Genomic DNA, 18,727 nt, shown 5'->3' with positions numbered 1-18,727 from the left:
GACTGGCCTACTCCTCTCTCTGGCCTAGGATCACACAACCTACACCAGCAGCTTTGATCCTACCAAGCGAGAGGCAGGGTGGGGGAGGGGCGTCCCCATCAGGGTCTTATTGTCTGCAGGGCTCTGGAATTTAACCTCTAACCTGGGAGCCTTATTTGGAGAGTGGATTTGTGTGTGGTTTTTTTTTTTTTTTTTTTTGGTTTTTCGAGGCAGGGTTTCTCTGTGGTTTTGGAGCCTGTCCTGGAACTAGCTCTTGTAGACCAGGCTGGTCTCGAACTCACAGATATCCGCCTGCCTCTGCCTCCCGAGTGCTGGGATTAAAGGCGTGTGCCACCACCACCCGGCTGGATTTGTGTTTGTGGGGCTGAAAATGTCTCTTTTAGGAATGAAAGAGGAGGAATTGAGGATTCAGGATGTCCCTGGAACCTAGGCCAGCCCCCTGACAAGCGGGGAAGAGATTTGATAGCCTGATCAAGCTATAATTATTGATCAATGATTTCTATATTCATTTTAAAAGAGGTGGGGGTCCTTGGAGAGAAGCCTATGGGAGGCCAGGATGTGTTCAGGCCAGGCTGTGGGCAGCCCCTCTGAAGAAGGTATTCCTGGGGACACGGGCTAGTTAGGATGCCTCAGAGCGTGAATATGGTGCTTGAGGTGATCTGGGTCAGGGTCTGGCCCAGGGTCTGGTTGAAGCCTCTCCCCAGCTTCAAGAATTCCAACACAGCCGGGCGGTGGTGGCGCACGCCTTTAATCCCAGCACTTGGGAGGCAGAGGCAGGCGGATCTCTGTGAGTTCGAGACCAGCCTGGTCTACAAGAGCTAGTTCCAGGACAGGCTCCAAAACCACAGAGAAACCCTGTCTCGAAAAACCAAAAAAAAAAAAAAAAGAATTCCAACACAACTGACATTTGCCCCCCCCTTGTGTAAACCCACAGTTTAGGAATCTCACCAGAAACCCCACTTACAGAGTAAAAGGGTTCTTCCTGCCACCAAGTGGTTCCTGTTTTTACCTTATCAGATGTCACCTCTAGAGATACCCCATAGTCTCCCTTATCAAAGAGAGATAGAAAGGTCAGAGACATTCCTGACTCTGTGGCTTCCTAGGTGCCTTGGCTATCACATCCTACCCCACACTCCCTCCCCCAGCTCCCCCTGTCATTCCAGCCGGAACTCCAGTCCTAGCCATAAACCTGTCACATCACCTGGAGCCCAGCTTCCTGCAGAAGGAACCAAGCCTGCTTCGTGATGATTAGAAAGATAGATGGCACTAACATGTCCCAGGAACTTAAAGGACCATAAAGCTGCCAGCCCAAACAAGCCCTGCCCAGTACCCAAGCCCTAAAGCAGTTTCTTTCTCTTATTCAGCCCAAGGTACCCCAAGCTGAAAGCTCAGGTTCCGAGTTCAAGTCTTTGTTCTTCCTCTTGCAGGGATGGCCTTGAGCAATCTTCCTCTCCCTGGGTTGCGACTTCCTCCTCTGCGAAGGGAGGGAGGTGGGAGGAAGAGGACTGAGTGGCAGTCTTGCCCCCATGACCTCCACCAATAAACGGTTACTGGGAACCAACTCAGTGGAGACTTTCACAGAGTTTGCTAGGGCCTGGGTGTGACTGCTGGCCCACGGGTATTCAAAGATGAATCACCACCCTTGTCCAGGGGCTTTCATTTGTGTGCCTCTAACTGCAATGGGGGAGGCAGTGGGAAGTCACAGGCTCCATCTGAGGTCAAAGTGAAACAGAAAAAAAAGAAAGAACAAAATATAGGGACATGAAGCCGGGCGGTGGTGGCGCACGCCTTTAATCCCAGCACTTGGGAGGCGGAGGCAGGCGGATCTCTGTGAGTTCGAGACCAGCCTGGTCTACAAGAGCTAGTTCCAGGACAGGCTCCAAAACCACAGAGAAACCCTGTCTCGAAAAACACCAAAAAAAAAAAAAAAAAAAAAAAAAAAAAATATATATATATATATATATATATATATATATATATATATAGGGACATGAGAAGGAAAAGGAAGCCTTTAGCCCAGGGTCTGGTTGAAGCCTCTCCCTAGAATTCCAACACAACTGACATTTGCCCCCCGCCCCCTTGTGTAAACCCACAGTTTAGGAATCTCACCAGAAACCCCACTTACAGAGTAAAAGGGTTCTTCCTGCCACCAAGTGGTTCCTGTTTTTACCTTATCAGATGTCACCTCTAGAGATACCCCATAGTCTCCCTTATCAAAGAGAGATAGGAAGGTCAGAGAAATGGCCCAGGCTGACAAGCTGGGCAGCCTGAGTTCCATCCATTCCAGGACGGGCAAAGCGGAAGGAGAGAACCAGCTCCTGCCAGTGTCCTCTGACCTCAACACACTCACTAAATAAATGCATTAAAAAAAAATTAGGATGGGCTAGAGAGATGGCTCAGAGGTTAGGAGCACTGCCTGTTCTTCCGAAGGTCCTGAGTTCAATTCCCAGCAACCACATGGTGGGCTCACACCATCTGTAATGAGATCTGGTGCAGAATACAGTATATATAATAAACAAATAAATATTAAAAAAATTAGGAGAGAGAAGGGGAAAATAAAGTTTTCTTAGTAACCCCTTGAGAACCACCAATGTAGGAAATGCTAGCACAGGTCATTGTGACTCCCCTAAGAGAAGCCCACACCCACACTTGGGTACTTCATGTTCTTATCCCAAATGTCTCTCTTGAATACCCCCTCCCTCCACCCCTGCCAGGGTTTAACGTGACTCCTTTGAGAAGCCCACAGCCATGCTTGAGGTGTATTTTTGTTCTCTTGGGTGCATGACTTTGTATTTTTAGTAAATGCCCGGCTCTGCTTCATACAGGCTATTTATGAAATTCTTTTTTGTGTCAAAGACACAAATCCTAGGTTTGCTTGAATCCAGCTTTTTAAGAGATTAAGGGAATGCTTCCAGTTGCCTTGGGTGACAATGCAGAGCTCAGTCTGGGTCCCTGTCCCCACTGACATCTTTAGGGGATTTGTCTGGGCTCTGTGCAAGTATAGTTCATGAGTTACCCCGACCGTCGCTTAGCTGGACCGCTTTGATTGCGGTCTATATGTTTCCTTAATTTCTTTGTTTCTGTTTTCCTGGTGATAAATCCATACAGTGTTTATTTTATTTTATACGGTTTTGAAGGGTTATCTCTATTTGGGTAACGTGTGTGCATGAGTGTGAGGGTGCCCTCATAGATACACATATGCATGTGGAGGTCAGTGGCAGTTTTCAGGGGTTCTCTTTTTCCACCACCTCATCAAACTCAGATCGTCAGGCTTAGCAGCAAGCACCTTTACCCACTGAGCCTTCTCACTGGTCCCAGGTAGTGTTTAATGAGTGCCACGAGCATCCTAGACAGATCTCCTGGAGTTATTCACTCTCAAGTGCTGGGTCAGATGAAACCGTTCCCATTCCTCTGAGACATCACCATGGGCATGGATCCTCTGATGTCCTAGGCTGCTCTCTTCCCTCCCTCCGGGAGAGCAGCCCAAGATGCCTTGAGAAAGATACTTCTCTTCTACTCACTGGATCCAAATGCGTTAGAATGGCCCCTCCAGGGAGCTGAGAGATGACTTAGCAGTTAAGAGCACGGACTGCTCTTCCAGAGGACCCAGGTTTGATTCTCAGCACCCACAAGCCTTACAAGCCTGGTATCTCTAGTCCCAGGGTCCTCGACTTCCTCTTCTGGCCTCAACCAGTACAAAGGCTGCTTATTGTGTTCAGACAGACATGCAGACAAAAACCCCATAAACATAAAGTAATAATTCTAAAAGGATGGCTACTTATATAGTCTCTTGATTCTGAAATCTTTTGTGTGTAGTGGTATGCGTATAGCTGTATAAGGGTGTGTGTGTGTGTGTGCGCGCACGTGTGCTCTTGTGCGTGTGATGCATGTCACAGCACATACATGTAGAGGTCAGAGGACAACTTTCAAGAGTCTTCCACAGTGGGTTCTGGGGATTGAACTCACCTATTCAAATTTAGAGACTGAACTAGCTAGCTCATCAGCCCCCACTTTATTTTCAGAGATAAAAGTTTCTCACGGAAACCTGTCACTCACTGAGGGATCAGCCTGGTCCTGCTTTCCCAGCACAGGGTGACAAGAGCTTGTCACCATGCCCATCTTTTTACGTGGGTACTGGGTGTCAAACTCCCATCCGATCCCTGAAGCTCCTGAAGCTTGTGTGGCAGGCAGGTGTTTTACCAACTGAACTATTGACCCTGGTCTTAAGAGCCTTCTATAGTCTTGCCTGCCTTCCAAAAGTGCTTGCTAAGACTATTTTAGAAGCGGTGGTTTGTAAAGTTGATAGCCTTAGGCACTGCTTCCTCAAGGCGGTTTTACCTGGTGGTTTTATAGCCTCAATTAAAGGGAAGTCTATGGGCCTTTGCAGTCCTGTATGCCAGCCGGATTTTCTCCTTGAGAGATTCTAATCTCCCATCTTTAGTTCCAGAGTCTCACTAACCGGTGTTTTGAGGAAGAGGCCTCTATAAAGCTGAAGGCCAAACAAATGAATCTGAACACCGTGCATTCTCATCAAACCCCGTTGTACTGTGTACCTGTGTCTCTGTACTACCGTAAGTAGTAATGTACATTGAATGGAAGTTTCACCCCAGCCCCTGGCATCCATATATCCAAAGAGTCTGGAATGTTTAGGTTCAAGCTTCACTCCGAACCCCTCCTCCCTCTCTCTCCAAACCCTGCTGCATTTCAGGAAGCCTGCCAAATGATGACCCCTCTCCCAGAGATGCTCAAGACCACTCCCACAGGGTATTTAAACTGCCCCCCAGAAAACAAACATGTGGTTTTCCGGTCTTCCTTCCTTGTCTCCTCTCTGGGGGCTGGAAAGCCATCTAGTCCGGGAGCATTGTATCCATTAAACCTGGGCTTCGCCGGGCGATGGTGGCGCACGCCTTTAATCCCAGCACTTGGGAGGCAGAGGCAGGCGGATCTCTGTGAGTTCGAGACCAGCCTGGTCTACAAGAGCTAGTTCCAGGACAGGCTCCAAAACCACAGAGAAACCCTGTCTCAAAAAACCAAAAAAAAAAAAAAAAAAAACCTTTCTTTTAGATACACAAACAAGCTCGGGAAGCATGGCATAACCTCACTGTAAATCGGAATGGAGCGACCTTGGCCTAAGCAATGGTGAGGGAGAGAAATTCCATCTCCTAGGACAGCTCTTTTTCTGCTACTTGGCTCCCAAAGTTTCCTGTTCTGACCTTTGTGTTCTGTACCTCTACTTGGATCTTGAGCTTTCTCAGTAACCAGGTTAGGCTTTGTTCTTTAAGATGTAAATTTGCAAGGTGGGCTTCAGAAAAGGTCCAGTTAGAAAGGTGCTTCTGTACAAGTGTTGAGGACCTGCGTTCGGATCCCTAATCCCCATGTAAAAAGACAGGTGCAGCTGTATGTACTTGTAATTCCAGCCCTGGGAAAGCAGAGTCAGGAGAAACCCTGGGTCCTGCTGACCAGACCGTCTAGATGAATCCATCCATGAGTACAGGTTTAGGGAACCTCAGATGCTGGACCACAACGTGCGATTTGGATTTCCTTTTGGGGCAGCGACATGGAGTACAAGGTAGATAAGACCCTTGACTCCTGGGGTTCCTAGCTGAAGGGAGATCAAATACAAGTAACTAAACAAAAAACCGTCATGCGTTCTGTTCAGGGATGGGTTAAGCACAGATCAGAATAGACTTTGGGGCTTCATTGTCCTGGGTTACCATCCCAGCCCCACCAGGTAGCCACGCTCACCTCGCTCAGAGTCGACTGTCACATGGGTACGGTTGAGAATCCAGCTAGATGATTCTGGGAATGACCTAATAGAGTTCTGGGCACTTAGTAAAGGCTAAGGGCTCAGGAAACTCCAGCGTGAGACACTAAGTTGGACTTCACATCCTGTGATTTGGCAGATAAAGTTAGCCCCAATATCCTGTGGCTGCCAGGAGAAACCCTGTGTTATGCTAACAGACTGTAGCTCCACCCACCAGAGGGCTCAAGTACTGGGGAGATCTGGCTCCTAGCAGAATTCTCCCCGGTTGGCCGGAAACCTCCTCTCTGATGCTTCCACTAGTGGCTTTGAAAAGTGTCTTGAAGCCGGGCGGTGGTGGCGCACGCCTTTAATCCCAGCACTTGGGAGGCAGAGGCAGGTGGATCTCTGTGAGTTCGAGACCAGCCTGGTCTACAAGAGCTAGTTCCAGGACAGGCTCCAAAGCCACAGAGAAACCCTGTCTCGAAAAACCAAAAAAAAAAAAAAAAAAAAAAAAAAAAAAGAAAAGTGTCTTGATTTATGACGTATTTTTGTTCTGCTACCATAAAAACTTGGTAAATGGCTTCCCCAGTGGAACATGGCATTGGGGGCAACCTAATTTTCCAGGCCACGGTAACTCATCTCCAGCTTCGGAATAAACTACCCCTTTTCCCCTTTGAAGGGAGAGCTGTGTTTTTGCTCGGACAGTCACGGTGCTCCAGCAGGGACCTGCTTTTCACAGGACGTGTGCCTGGGTGGAAACAATGTGCCCTTTGGGTCCAAGCCACCTGGCTTCTCCTCAGCTGGAAGGGTCAGGGAACTTCCAGGCTCTCCTGGTTGGTAGATGCCTCTGTCTTTGGTTTTCTTTCAAAGCATTTGGCTCAAGGTGTCTATTTTGTCTGTTTGCTTTGAAAACATTATTACTTTATTATATTATTATTATTATTATTTGGTTTCCACCATCAGTTTGTTTTTGTTTGTGGCTTCTGAAAGCGCTGTAGACTCTGGCTGTTTTTCAGGCTTGCTAGCTGTCTTTTTTCTCCTTTTTCTCCAGATATTTCTCCTAAATCTAATGAAAGGAGTAGGGAAATGCTTGGAGAAAAACAAATACTTTGTGTTCCAGCTGTTTTTGTATTTGAGTAGGATGTTAATTCAATTTACAAGTGTTAAAAGAAAACGGGCAGTCTAACTAAAGGTAAGAGTCCCCTCCGTGGGGAGCGTCAACTACTTTCAAATTGTCTTATTTTTGCATAGTGAGCCAGAAGTCCTCAATCATAAAGTTTAAAAGGAAAAAAAAATCACAAATGGGCAGCCTGCTCTAACTGGAAAATAAAAGAAATGATAAAGTTGGTAATTTACAATAATTAACAAGACTCTAAAACTACACAAGAGGTGAAAGGAGACACCAATAAAAAGTTAAGTTGAAAGTGTTCGGAAAGCAAGGTGTGGCTGCATCCCTTTAATCCCAGCACTCAACACTCAGGCGGCAATGCTGGCTCTTGTGGGGTTGAGGCCAGCCTTGTGTTTAGCCAACACATCAGAAAGAAAGAGAAACAACGGCTTCCTACTCCCATCTTCTTCTGACCTCGTCCCTTCATTTTTTTTTTTTTTTTTTTTTTTTGGTTTTTTCGAGACAGGGTTTCTCTTTAGTTTTGGAGCCTGTCCTGGAACTAGCTCTTGTAGACCAGGCTGGCCTTGAACTCACAGAGATCCACCTGCCTCTGCCTCCCAAGTGCTGGGATTAAAGGCGTGCGCCACCACCGCCCGGCCTCGTCCCTTCATTCTTTACCTCAACAGGGCAAAAGTCTGTATTGTAGGTGGAAGTTTTCCTGTCCCACGGCCGTTGTCAAATAATCCCTCAAAGGCTTAATATTAATCACTCGGGCTTATTACTAACGCTCACACTCTTACACCCTATTTATTTGTTTTTGGTTTTTTGGGACAGGGTTTCTCCGCAGCTTTGGAGACTGTCCTGGAACTCACTCTGTAGAACAGGCTGGCCTCGAACTCACAGCGATCCACCTGTCCCTGCCTCCTGGGTGCTGGGATTAAAGGCATGTGTGCGTCACCACTGCCCGGCTAACTCTTACGCTTTCAGTTAACCCACATCCTTATTTTTGCTCTCCCCCGTGATGGTTCCTTTATTAGCATGGCACGTTCATCTCCTGCTCCCTCTGCTGCTGGCTGCTGGCCCTCTGACTTTGCTCTTCCTCAGCCCATCTTTCTCAGTTTGGCTTTCCTATCTAGCTTTGTCCTGTTCAGCCAATGGCCTGTCTGCTTGCTTCTTAAACCAATCATAGTGACATAGATTTACACGATGTACAGAAGGATTAGTGCACATCACTGTATCAACGATTGTGGCCTGTTTTAAGTTTTTTTGAAAAAGCTCCCTTGGCTGATCATTCCAGGCCAGCCAAGGCTAGTGAGACCCTGCCTCAAAACAAACAAACAAGCGATGCCATTTATGAAGACCTTTTCCCCTAGGAAGCCATTCACACACCTGGACGTGTCTCATAGTTTTCCTTGATCTCAGTGTGCCATACGCTGAGGCCCCTGTAGCTTAGGGGAACTCCTTAGGCCGCTAAGCATGGCTATGTGGAGCTCTGTCTGCTCACTGCTAACATTTCTGAAGGCTTGTGTTGGGGCCCCTCTTGAAGCATTGTTGGTGAATCTCTCTGTCTCTTGGTAGATTTACCCTGCTAAGCATGGCTTGCATCTTACCTTGGGTTTCTTCGTTTTTGTTTTTCTGGCCAGTGGTTCACTTAGTGTTTGTTAAGTGCCACTGGATACCAATAATGAAAATCCATACTCTGTCCCTGGGTCAGATAGAATAATGCAGGACTTTCCCAGGGAAGCATCCTAAGAACTGACCCCCAAGATGTCCTCAGCCTGTCACCCCCAGGAGAGCAGCCCAAGACACAACATGGTGGCACATTAGGCATCACCCCTAGACTTTCTCCTAAGCTGAAATCTTTGTTTATCTATTTTTCAGGTAAGGTCTTACTATATAGCTTTTACCGTCCAGGCTCACCTCAAGCTCACAGGGATCTCTGCCTTGTTAGTGCAAGTCTTAGAGGCATGCACCCCCACCACACCTGGCCTAAAACTGATGAATTTCAACTCCATTTGTTCTCCCTTTAAAAGAGGGTTTGCTGTTTTTTTTTTTTTTTTTTTTTTAAGTCACTTAGTGATGTCCAAACATTGGGCAAATGACTCTGCAGGACAAGTCTGTGTTGTTTAATCTAAGGTAAGAGGTAGGTGCCTCTACCAAATCTGAGAAGGGAATCATATCTCAGATTGACATTGGGTCTGTAGCCGATTCTTGATGCAAAAATTTATACTTCTTTTATTTCTTTCCTTTTTCTTTTAGATACAAACACGAGCTTTGGCCTAAAGTAATAGCTAGAAATCCATTTTCACCACTAAAAGCTTCTCCCTCTCAGCTATCTAGCTCTGAAAAGAGGAGCCATGGCAAATGCCACCTTTTGATTTTTTTTTTTTTTTTTTTTTTGGTTTTTCGAGACAGGGTTTCTCTGTAGCTTTGATGCCCATCCCGGAACTAGCTCTTGTAGACCAGGCTGGCCTCGAACTCCCAGAGATCCGCCTGCCTCTGCCTCCCGAGTGCTGGGATTAAAGGCGTGCGCCACCACCGCCCGGCCACCTTTTGATTTTTGATGGTCCCGCCAATCACAGGGCTAAAAGCACCATCAGACGGCCTCGTAGGCCCAGCTACAGAGCTCTCCCCCTTTGGCTGCAAACCCCCTCTCTGGTGCTACCACCTGAGGATTTGAAAACTGTCTTGATTTATGACTTTCTTTGTTCCATTACCATAAAAACCATCATAAACTGCTCCCACAATGGAACATGGAATTTGGGGCAACCTAAGTCTGAGTTTCTGGGCCACAGTCACTGGCTTCAGAATAAACTACCTATTCTTATCCTCCTTGAAGTGAGAGATGTGTCTTCACATTGGCACGCTATAATTAATAACCGGAGTACAATGTGCTTCTGCGTGTATTCATGTGCACTTGCGTGTGTACATAAATGGAAGCCAGCTACTCTCCACCTCATTCTTTTCAGATAGGGGTTTCTCGCTGAACCTGGAGCTCACCAATTGGGGTAGGTCCCCAGCACTGGGGCTACAGACACACACCATCATGCCTGGATCTTTCTTATGTGGGTGGTGGGGACCAGAGCTCAGGTCCTCACGCTTGAGAGGCAAGTCACCTTATTAACCAAGGAGGTAGAGACTCCATCTGTTAAGAAAAATCCTCTCCGCCAGTGCACAGAAATCCAATCAGGCCAAATCAAACTGAATTAAAAGGCCCATGTTTTAAAAAAAATGCAGCACTCTTGGGTGGCCAAGGGAGACAGAAAACCAGGGAGCACAAGCAAAAGCTGGGACTACATATTCCTCCTCTGGGTGCCCACTTAAATACCCTGTGGGAGTGGGGAGGGGTCAGGACCTGGCATGCTGGGATTTGGAGTCCAGACCAAGGCAACTCACAGGCCAGGGGATCTGGGATGGATGCCAGGGACTGGGGTGACACTCCCAACTTAACATCACACAGTCTTTAAATTAGCAGCTCTTTAGGCCAACAATGACATTGTAGCCAGAATATTCCAGGAATTCAGAGAAGCTTCACCTAAAGTAGCCAGAAGGTGAAAGATTAGGCTTGAGACCCGAGGTCTTGAGGGCTGGAGACTTTGAGTATTTAAAGTAAATCTGGGGTGTGGCTCAGCAGTAGGGTGCCCACTTATCAATTAGGCATCATGATGCACCTCTGTAATCCGTTTCCTCACTGGAGGCTGAGGGGCCACTGCCAGACCCCAGCTAGGAAAAAAAGAAGAAGAAGAAAAGAAAAGAAAAGAAAAGAAAAGAAAGAAAGAAAGAAAGAAAGAAAGAAAGAAAGAAAGAAAGAAAGAAAGAAAAAGAACCAATAGCTCCTTTATCTATTTTGTAGGCCAGCACACCCAAAGAAGCTCACAACTCTGGAGGGGGCAGGGATCCTAAGTTACTTCTTTGACTACGAGAAAGGAAGCCAAGGCTCAGAGAGGACAATGACTTGCCTCAGTTGTCCAACCGGGAAAGGGCAGAAGTGAGACCTGTACCCATCTCCTTCCTTCTTCCCAGGCCTCGGCACACTGTCTACCCTCCCCCAGCTAGCTCACGCTTCCTTCCTGCTGCAACCTCACGTCCATCTGGTCTTCTTGTCTGCACTCCCCAGAGTTAATTAGCAGAGATCCAGGGGAGGCTTAGAGAGATTCCAGCTTTTGTATTCCTGGATGTTGAGATTAAATCCACAGGCCCAGCAAGGTTTAATCAATAGCTTGGCTTCACCACTCCCCAACCTGGAACTCCGCCATGTTCCGAGGGAGCCAAGAGTGTTGTGCTTTTGCCAGCTCTGTGCAGGCGGCAGCCCCTCCCACCCACCCTGTTTTTCTAACTGTGGAAGAGAAACCTGAAAGGTAGAGAGAAGTGGGGGGGGGAGCAGAGAAAGGGACACTCTCACAGGCTTCTCTTGAGAAATCCGCAGAGCCTTCTGCCCCCAACCATTTTGAAATAACAGCAACAGGATGTGTGGAAAAATCCAGCAACAGGGACGACATATGTTCTGTCCTTGCCCTACCAGCAGTTTAGGAGAAACCAGTGACTGTCCCTGTCCCCACCTCTCTTAGTTCCACCTCAGAAGCCAGGCTCACAAGCTAGCAGGAGGTAGGGGTTGCAGTGTCTTTGGGTTTTTCCAGCTGTATTCATTGACATTCAGAATTTGCTGTGGAAGGATCCCTAAAGGGGGGTGGCGGGGGAGGCTGAGCCATACTGGCAGCCTGGGTAGGAAAAAGGAAAATTAAAAGGACAGACTTTGAGCCAGGCATGGTGGCACATGTCTTTAATGCCAGCACTCCCAGTAGGCAAAGGCAGGCCTAGCCCTGAGTCTGAGTCCAGACTGGTAGTCTATAGTGTGAGCTCCAGGACAGAATGGGCTACACAGAGAAACCTCGTTGCAGAAAACCAAACAGAACAAAACTAAAAAAGACTCTGGCCGGGCGGTGGTGGCGCACGCCTTTAATCCCAGCATTTGGGAGGCAGAGGCAGGCGGATCTCTGTGAGTTCGAGACCAGCCTGGTCTACAAGAGCTAGTTCCAGGACAGGCTCCAAAACCACAGAGAAACCCTGTCTCAAAAAAGCAAAAAAAAAAAAAAAAAAAGACCCTGGGCTGGAGTGCTTGCTTAGCATAGAGGCCTGGGACTGTTCCCAGCCCCACATAAACCAGGCGTGGTGGTGCGTACCTGCACTGCGAGGGGGAGGTAAGAGGATTGGAAGCTCAGGGCTATCTTCTGCGACATACGGACAACCTGGTGGTCAACCTGGCCTCCATGAGGCTCTATCTCAAAATAAATAAATATGAAGAAAAGAGCAGGGTATGATGGCACATGCTTTTTAATCCCAGTTCTCTGGGGTGCAGAGGTGGGTGGATCTCTGTGGGTTTTTGTTTGTTTGTTTAAGCAGGGTTTCTCTCCTGAAACTCACTCTGTAGACCAGGCTGGCCTTGAACTCAGAGATCCTCCTGCCTCTGCCTCGGAATTATGGAATGAGAGGTGTGCCGCCACCACGCCGGCTTTTGTCTAATTTCCAATGTTCCCTTGCAGTCCTTAGCTATACGCAGATCCTACAGAGTTAACAGTGTTCTTTTCAGCCTTCACAACCGCAGGACACCCAGGCGAGCCCTCAGCTCACTTTCCACTATAAAATCCTCGCCATGCAACTGCCCAGCAGAAGGGTGAGGCCACAGTGTCTACACAGTTCTGAACTCAGTTTCTCACTGAACAGAGGGCCTAAGTTCATGAACATAGCTGTAGGTGAGCCAGTGTTTATAACGGTCCTTCGGAGGCCAGCAGAAGAATCTAAGCTCTGCACTTGAAGTACCTGTAAGGTAGACAGTGTGTGTGTGTGTTAGTGTTAGTACGGTGAGGCTTTTGTGGTTACAGTTTCAGGGTGACTGGGGTACATATGTACTTGTAGGTATCTCCTCTGAGTCTGCACATGGGCGCCCTCTGCTGCCCCGATCTTCCAACAGCCCCGGGCCTTTCATAGTGGAGAATACTTCCATCCACCTAACTGCTGCTTCCTCCTTGGCTTGGCTTCTCCCTTTCCCTCTGCCCCTCTCTTCCTCCTGTAGTGTTGATGGAAGGGATGGACGCACGACAACGCGTCCACGACAGCTGCCGGAAGGAGCTGAGGTGCAGGCAGGCAGCTGAGGCGTTCACCTGTGTGCTAGAAGAGGGCCCTACGTGAGACCGTGCAAGCTGACTAGAGGGACTCACCTCGTCTGCTTCCTTATTATGGCCATTGAGGAAGAGTGACTGGGAAGTTCGCAGGAGTGTAATTCATTCCCGGGAGTGTAGTTAAAGTTTAATGACTCCTACCCGGGATGGGTGGGAGCAGGCTGACTTCATTGGTGTGGGCCTTGTGTAGCAGCAGAAGGCTGCGCGTGGATGCAATCTGCACATGTTCACTGCTCTGCTCTTCCCCTTCTTAAAATGTTTGGGCCTTGAATAGCAGGCTCCACGTTTTCGTCGGGTATCATTTATCAGAGTGTGGCTAGGGACAAAGGCAGACAGAGAGCAGAGAGCCTGTCTGCCTTCTGGCTGCAGCTTGACCTGCCGAAGACTGTCAGAGGGCATCTGGGCAAATGGGCACACCTCTCGCTGAAAATGTGTGGACGCTCACTGCTCACCGTTCGTCATGCCTTGTGGCTCTAGAACTACACCCCTGAAAGCCTAGCTCTCAAAGTCTGTTCCTATGCAGGTGACCTCAGCCACACTGTCATCTGCTCCAGGGCCCCAGAGTGGTCACCAAGCCCTGTTCAGAGCTGTGTGTCTGTGCTTGCTGAAGACCGGGCTCTGGAATGTGGAGGAAGGCGCCCGCCAGCCTGACGGTCAGCTTGCAGTATCTAGATCTGATATCACAGGATGACCAGGGCTGCAGAGGTCTCAGGAGGTGGTCCAGGAACACACCAGGGACCAGGCTGGAGTGAGGACAGGCTTCAACCCTCCATGTCAGGTAGAACACAAGCAAGACCTTTTGGGTTTTCTTGTGTCTTTGGAACCCTTTTCCCCTTAGCTTCCGCCCCCCACCCCCAGGGAGTTTTACTTCTTGGCACCTCTGTCATTAAAGTCATACTAGACAGTTTTGTTATCGGCATCCCACTCCAGGGTAAAAACCTGCCCCAGAGGTTGCAAGACCTTCTCTTGGAAATGCTGAACCTCATCCAGAAGGAGTTGTGAGGTAAAGGGCCAAAAGAATGGTGGCATCTGAAAACTGAGAACGGCCTTCTGCAGGGCTAGGTGGGAGAAGCGGGATTCAAGTCCATAATGGGACAGAAGACGATGCCCAAGGCCTGCCTGGGTCCCACGCAAATTATGCACTCTGTCTGGCCTTCCTCAGTCAAACACCCTTGTCTACTGATTCCAGTTCACACAAATGGCTTATTATACCCGTAATGAGGCCTTCTGAACTCCGTATGGGAAGCCGAGCAACTCCTAGCAGCTCGTGGGGGGTGGGGGGGGGCAGAGGCGTTTCAGCACCACAAGGTGGACAGCACCCCTGCGGCTACGTGGGAAGCCTTTTGCTGCTGCGGCAGCTGGGCTCGTACTCCTCCCTCCCCCTCCTTCTCCCGGTTCGTCGCACAGGTTTATCCCTGCGGAGAGACCATCTCCGCCGGGCAGAGCTGTCACATGGGACTTCAGGACCAAAGGTTGTGTGGGTCCCGGAGCTGAGCTCAGAGCATCAGAGATAAAGAGTGCAAGAAGTGGGGAGAGGGGCAGAGTTCCTGGAAGAGCAGGCGCCCAAAGCCTTGGGGTGGGTGTGGGGGAGGGGAAGCTCCTTGGAATTACAGTGTAAACACCTTGGACCCTCGGGCTCCTGCAGGCTAGGCCAGGCCAGCAAGCTCAACTCTAACCTCTGACTCTAGGATTAAAAGTCACAGGAAGCACCCGCAAGGGAGATAGGAACGCAGAAGGTCTTCGCGCTGGTTAAGGCAGAGCAGACCAGCTAGCTGGCCCGGTTCCCCGGGACCCCTGCAAAAGGTCCTCTGCAGGGTTACCATGACAATTCTCCTTCCACGCAGTCTCCTCTGAGAATCACTACAGCTGGGAAATGGAGGCCTGCAGTCCACAGGGGATCCCAGGGTGGGCGGCCAGCAGCTTCAGGTCAGGCAGCCAGAGAAGCTAGGAGCAGGATGGAATCCAGCACTCCGAATCCGCGGCTTGTCCTCCAGGACCACCTGCCTCCCCAGGTGGTGCCTGCCTCCCTGGCAGTGTACCAGACAACTAAGAAGTCCACAGTGACATCACAGTGTGGCCCTGAGATCCTGAGACTGGGTGGTCAAAGACAGTGTACTTGGGGATCGCGGCAGGCAATTTAAGTCTTTCGAGTCTCCTGAGTCTGACTCTTGGGGACAGGCACAGAGCTGGGAAGGGACTTGGCCATAATTAGGTGTTGGGCATAGGTTTCTGGACTTCTTCCAAAGTTTGTTTATGCAACTTGAGGAAGTTTTTCCTTCAAGGACAAGTAACACCCAGGACATTCTTTTGGACTTCAGCCTGGACAAGAGGCAAGATGAGACCCTGTTATCCCTGGAGAGCGGGTGGGGGCAGGCCAAGCTTCCTGGGGTTGGTAGGTACACCCAGTCCCTTAGGTGACCAGTGAGGACTGCATTTCCCACCCACAATGGTAGTTATTTCCTTCTTGGGATAACCTAATCTTGACTCCTATTGATTACTAGAATGTATGTTTTCTTCCCAGAGGCAAGGCTTGTACCATCTCCCCACTCTGTCTCCCCACTCTTTCTCCCCATTCTGGGAGGTACAAGAAGTAGCAGAAGAGACTGCCAGGGGAGCTGTGGGTATCGAGCTCTTGTTAAGATGGTGACCAAAGGTGTCTCATGTTCTGGGAGCAGTGGGGCTCAAAAGAAATCAGCTGAGGGTTTGGAGAGATGGCTCAGAGGTTAAGAGCACTGGCTGTTCTTCCAGAGGTACTGAGTTCAATTCCCAGCTGGTGGCTCACAGCCATCTGTCATGAGATCTGATGCCTTCTTTGGGTGTGTAAGCATACATGCAGGTTGAGCACTGTATACATAATAAATCTTTTTTTGTTTTGTTTTGTTGTTTTTTGAGACCTATGGTGCCTTTTGTCCCTACATCTCACCAACGACCCAGGCCTGGATCTGCATGCTCTTCCTTTGGACTGAACTCCCAGCTCAGCCACTAGCTCTCTCCGACAAGAGCCAATTGAGCTGCATCCTCAGCCCCTCGCATTTTAAACATCCCACTCCTCCCAGTCCATCTCTAAGTCCTCCTTACGTATGGCAGGGATGGTCTGCTCTTCAGCTCTGTAGTCCCAGGCTTGAGGCTCAGGCCACCCTCCTGGCTTTCTCCTGCCCTTACATTTGAACCCTCCTTCAGTTAAGCAGTTGGGCCTCATCTTTTGAGTCAGGAATCTGGACATTTCTGAGAGTCAGTTGCTCAACTGTGACCCGACGAACAGAAGAGGAGGATCAGAAATAGGAAAGGATGCCGGGCAGTGGTGGCGCACGCCTTTAATCCCAGCACTCGGGAGGCAGAGGCAGGCGGATCTCTGGGAGTTCGAGGCCAGCCTGGTCTACAAGAGCTAGTTCCCGGACAGGCTCCAAAACCACAGAGAAACCCTGTCTCGAAAAAAAACAAAAAAAAAAAAAGAAATAGGAAAGGACATAGTGTGGGCATCTTCTGATCAGGAACTGGAGTCCAACCTGCTGACCGTGATGCGATGATAGGATAATAGCAGCTTCCAGTTCTTGGCCAAGTAGTCCATGTCTCTGCCAGACAAAATGCAGTGTTACACGAACCATTTCATTTCATTCTTCTTGTAAGCTGTGATATGCGTGTTGTGATGACGCCATCACAAATACGGCTGGTGGAAGTTTTTTTTTTTTTTTTTTTTTTTTGGTTTTTTGAGACAGGGTTTCTCTGTAGCTTTGGTGCCTCTCCCGGAACTAGCTCTTGTAGACCAGGCTGGCCTCGAACTCCCAGAGATCCGCCTGCCTCTGCCTCCCGAGTGCTGGGATTAAAGGCGTGCGCCACCACCGCCTGGCCGGCTGGTGGAAGTTGAATCACTCAGATCATCGTCAGAAAAGCAAAGGCTAGAATTGAACCCCTGCTTTCTGACTTCAGCTGCCTCTTGGGTGCTCTCCTGGCCTTGTAGATGTTTTTCTCGGTGGAGCCTTGATAGTCAAAATGGCCTGGACCCCTGGCCAAGACAAACATCTGAAAAAGAACGCACAAGGTAGCAGGCCTAGGGGAGTCAGGCTAGGAACAGAGGGTGGGAGAGGGCCTATATTAAGTGTGCGAAGAGGGGAGACTCTTTCCCAAACTTCCATACTCCTCTCCAGCTTTGACACTCAGGAGAAGGTGGCTTCCTCAGCCTGCTCAGGTCTCTTGTCTGTACATGTGGCTCTTGTCGGAAAGAGCTAGCGGCTGAGCTGGGAGTTCAGTCCAAAGGAAGAGCATGCAGATCCAGGCCTGGGTCATTGGTGAGATGTAGGGACAGAAGGTACCACAGGTCCATGCAGCAACCAGTGTAGGCATTGCAAAAACAAAGCTCTTAATCTGGAGCAAGGACCACGCCTGTTTTACCCAGTGCTGGCCCAGTACCAGATAAGAAAAGCACAGCAAAATTTCCCCAATGAACAGAACCAGTTTTTTTTCCTTGTTCTTCTAATGTTTCAGTTTCCATAGTGACAGCATCCAGACTGGGGGAGAGCCTGGCTGGGATGCATGTTCCTGTCTGCAAAGCTTTGGAGCATGTGGCCAGAATAAGACACTGATATCCAAGTCTGAGAGGCAGGGGTTGATCCTGGGCTTGCAGGCCTGGTACCCCTAAGGGACTGGGATAAATGATTTTATTTTAGGGTTTTTGAGGTTGGATCTCATTATGTAGCTATCGCTGTCTTGGAACTTGCTTTGTAGACCAGGCTGGCCTTGAACCCACATGCCTCTGCTACCTGAGTGCTGGGATTAAAGGTGTACACCTCCATCTCCTGGAGATTTTATTTTCATATTCATTTAGTTCTTGTTTGGTTGAGACAGCATTTTGGTATGTCTCCCACGTTGGCCTTAAATCCCACATCCCTTTGCTTCAACCTCAAGTGCTGACTTCTCTCATTCATTTTATGTGTAGAATTGAAGCAGAATAGAAAGGAGAAATGATGGGGACACAGGAGGAGAATATGAAAATGGAGATCTGACTGACCTATCTGCTCACGTAGTCAGGAAAAGTCAGGCCCAAGTTGTGTTCGCTTGTTTTCTTTAAACAAAAGCAAACAACAACAACAAAATGGGATTAGAGAGGAGGTTCAGAGGCTAAGAACACTGGCTGTTCTTTTATGTGTGTGTGTGTGTGTGTGTGTGTGTTTATTAACTTTTATCAAACTCTACGTTTTTCTCTGCTCCCCTCCTTTCCTCCCCCTCCCCTTCAGTCCTCTCCCATGGTGGTCCCCATGCTCCCAATTTACTCAGGAGATCTTGTCCTTTTCTTTTCTTTTTTTTTTTTTTTTTTTTTTTTTTTTGGTTTTTCGAGACAGGGTTTCTCTGTGGTTTTGGAGCCTGTCCTGGAACTAGCTCTTGTAGACCAGGCTGGTCTCGAACTCACAGAGATCCGCCTGCCTCTGCCTCCCAAGTGCTGGGATTAAAGGCGTGCACCACCACCGCCTGGCGATCTTGTCCTTTTCTACTTCCCATGTAGATTAGATCCATGTATGTCTCTCTTAGGGTCCTTTTTGTTCTCTAGGTTCTCTGGGGTTGTGAATTGTAGGCTGTTTTTTTCTTTGTTTTATGTCTGTTTAGTTGGGGGCTTCACCTCAGCCCCCTGGCATCTATTTTGAGCCACTTCCCCTGGGAGTTGCCTCAGTCCAAACTCCACCTCCAAGAAAGCCCACCAAATGGTGA

The sequence above is a fragment of the Chionomys nivalis genome, chromosome 7 (assembly GCF_950005125.1).
Source record: "Chionomys nivalis chromosome 7, mChiNiv1.1, whole genome shotgun sequence".
Lineage (NCBI taxonomy): Eukaryota > Metazoa > Chordata > Mammalia > Rodentia > Cricetidae > Chionomys > Chionomys nivalis.
This window is presented reverse-complemented; position numbering follows the sequence as displayed.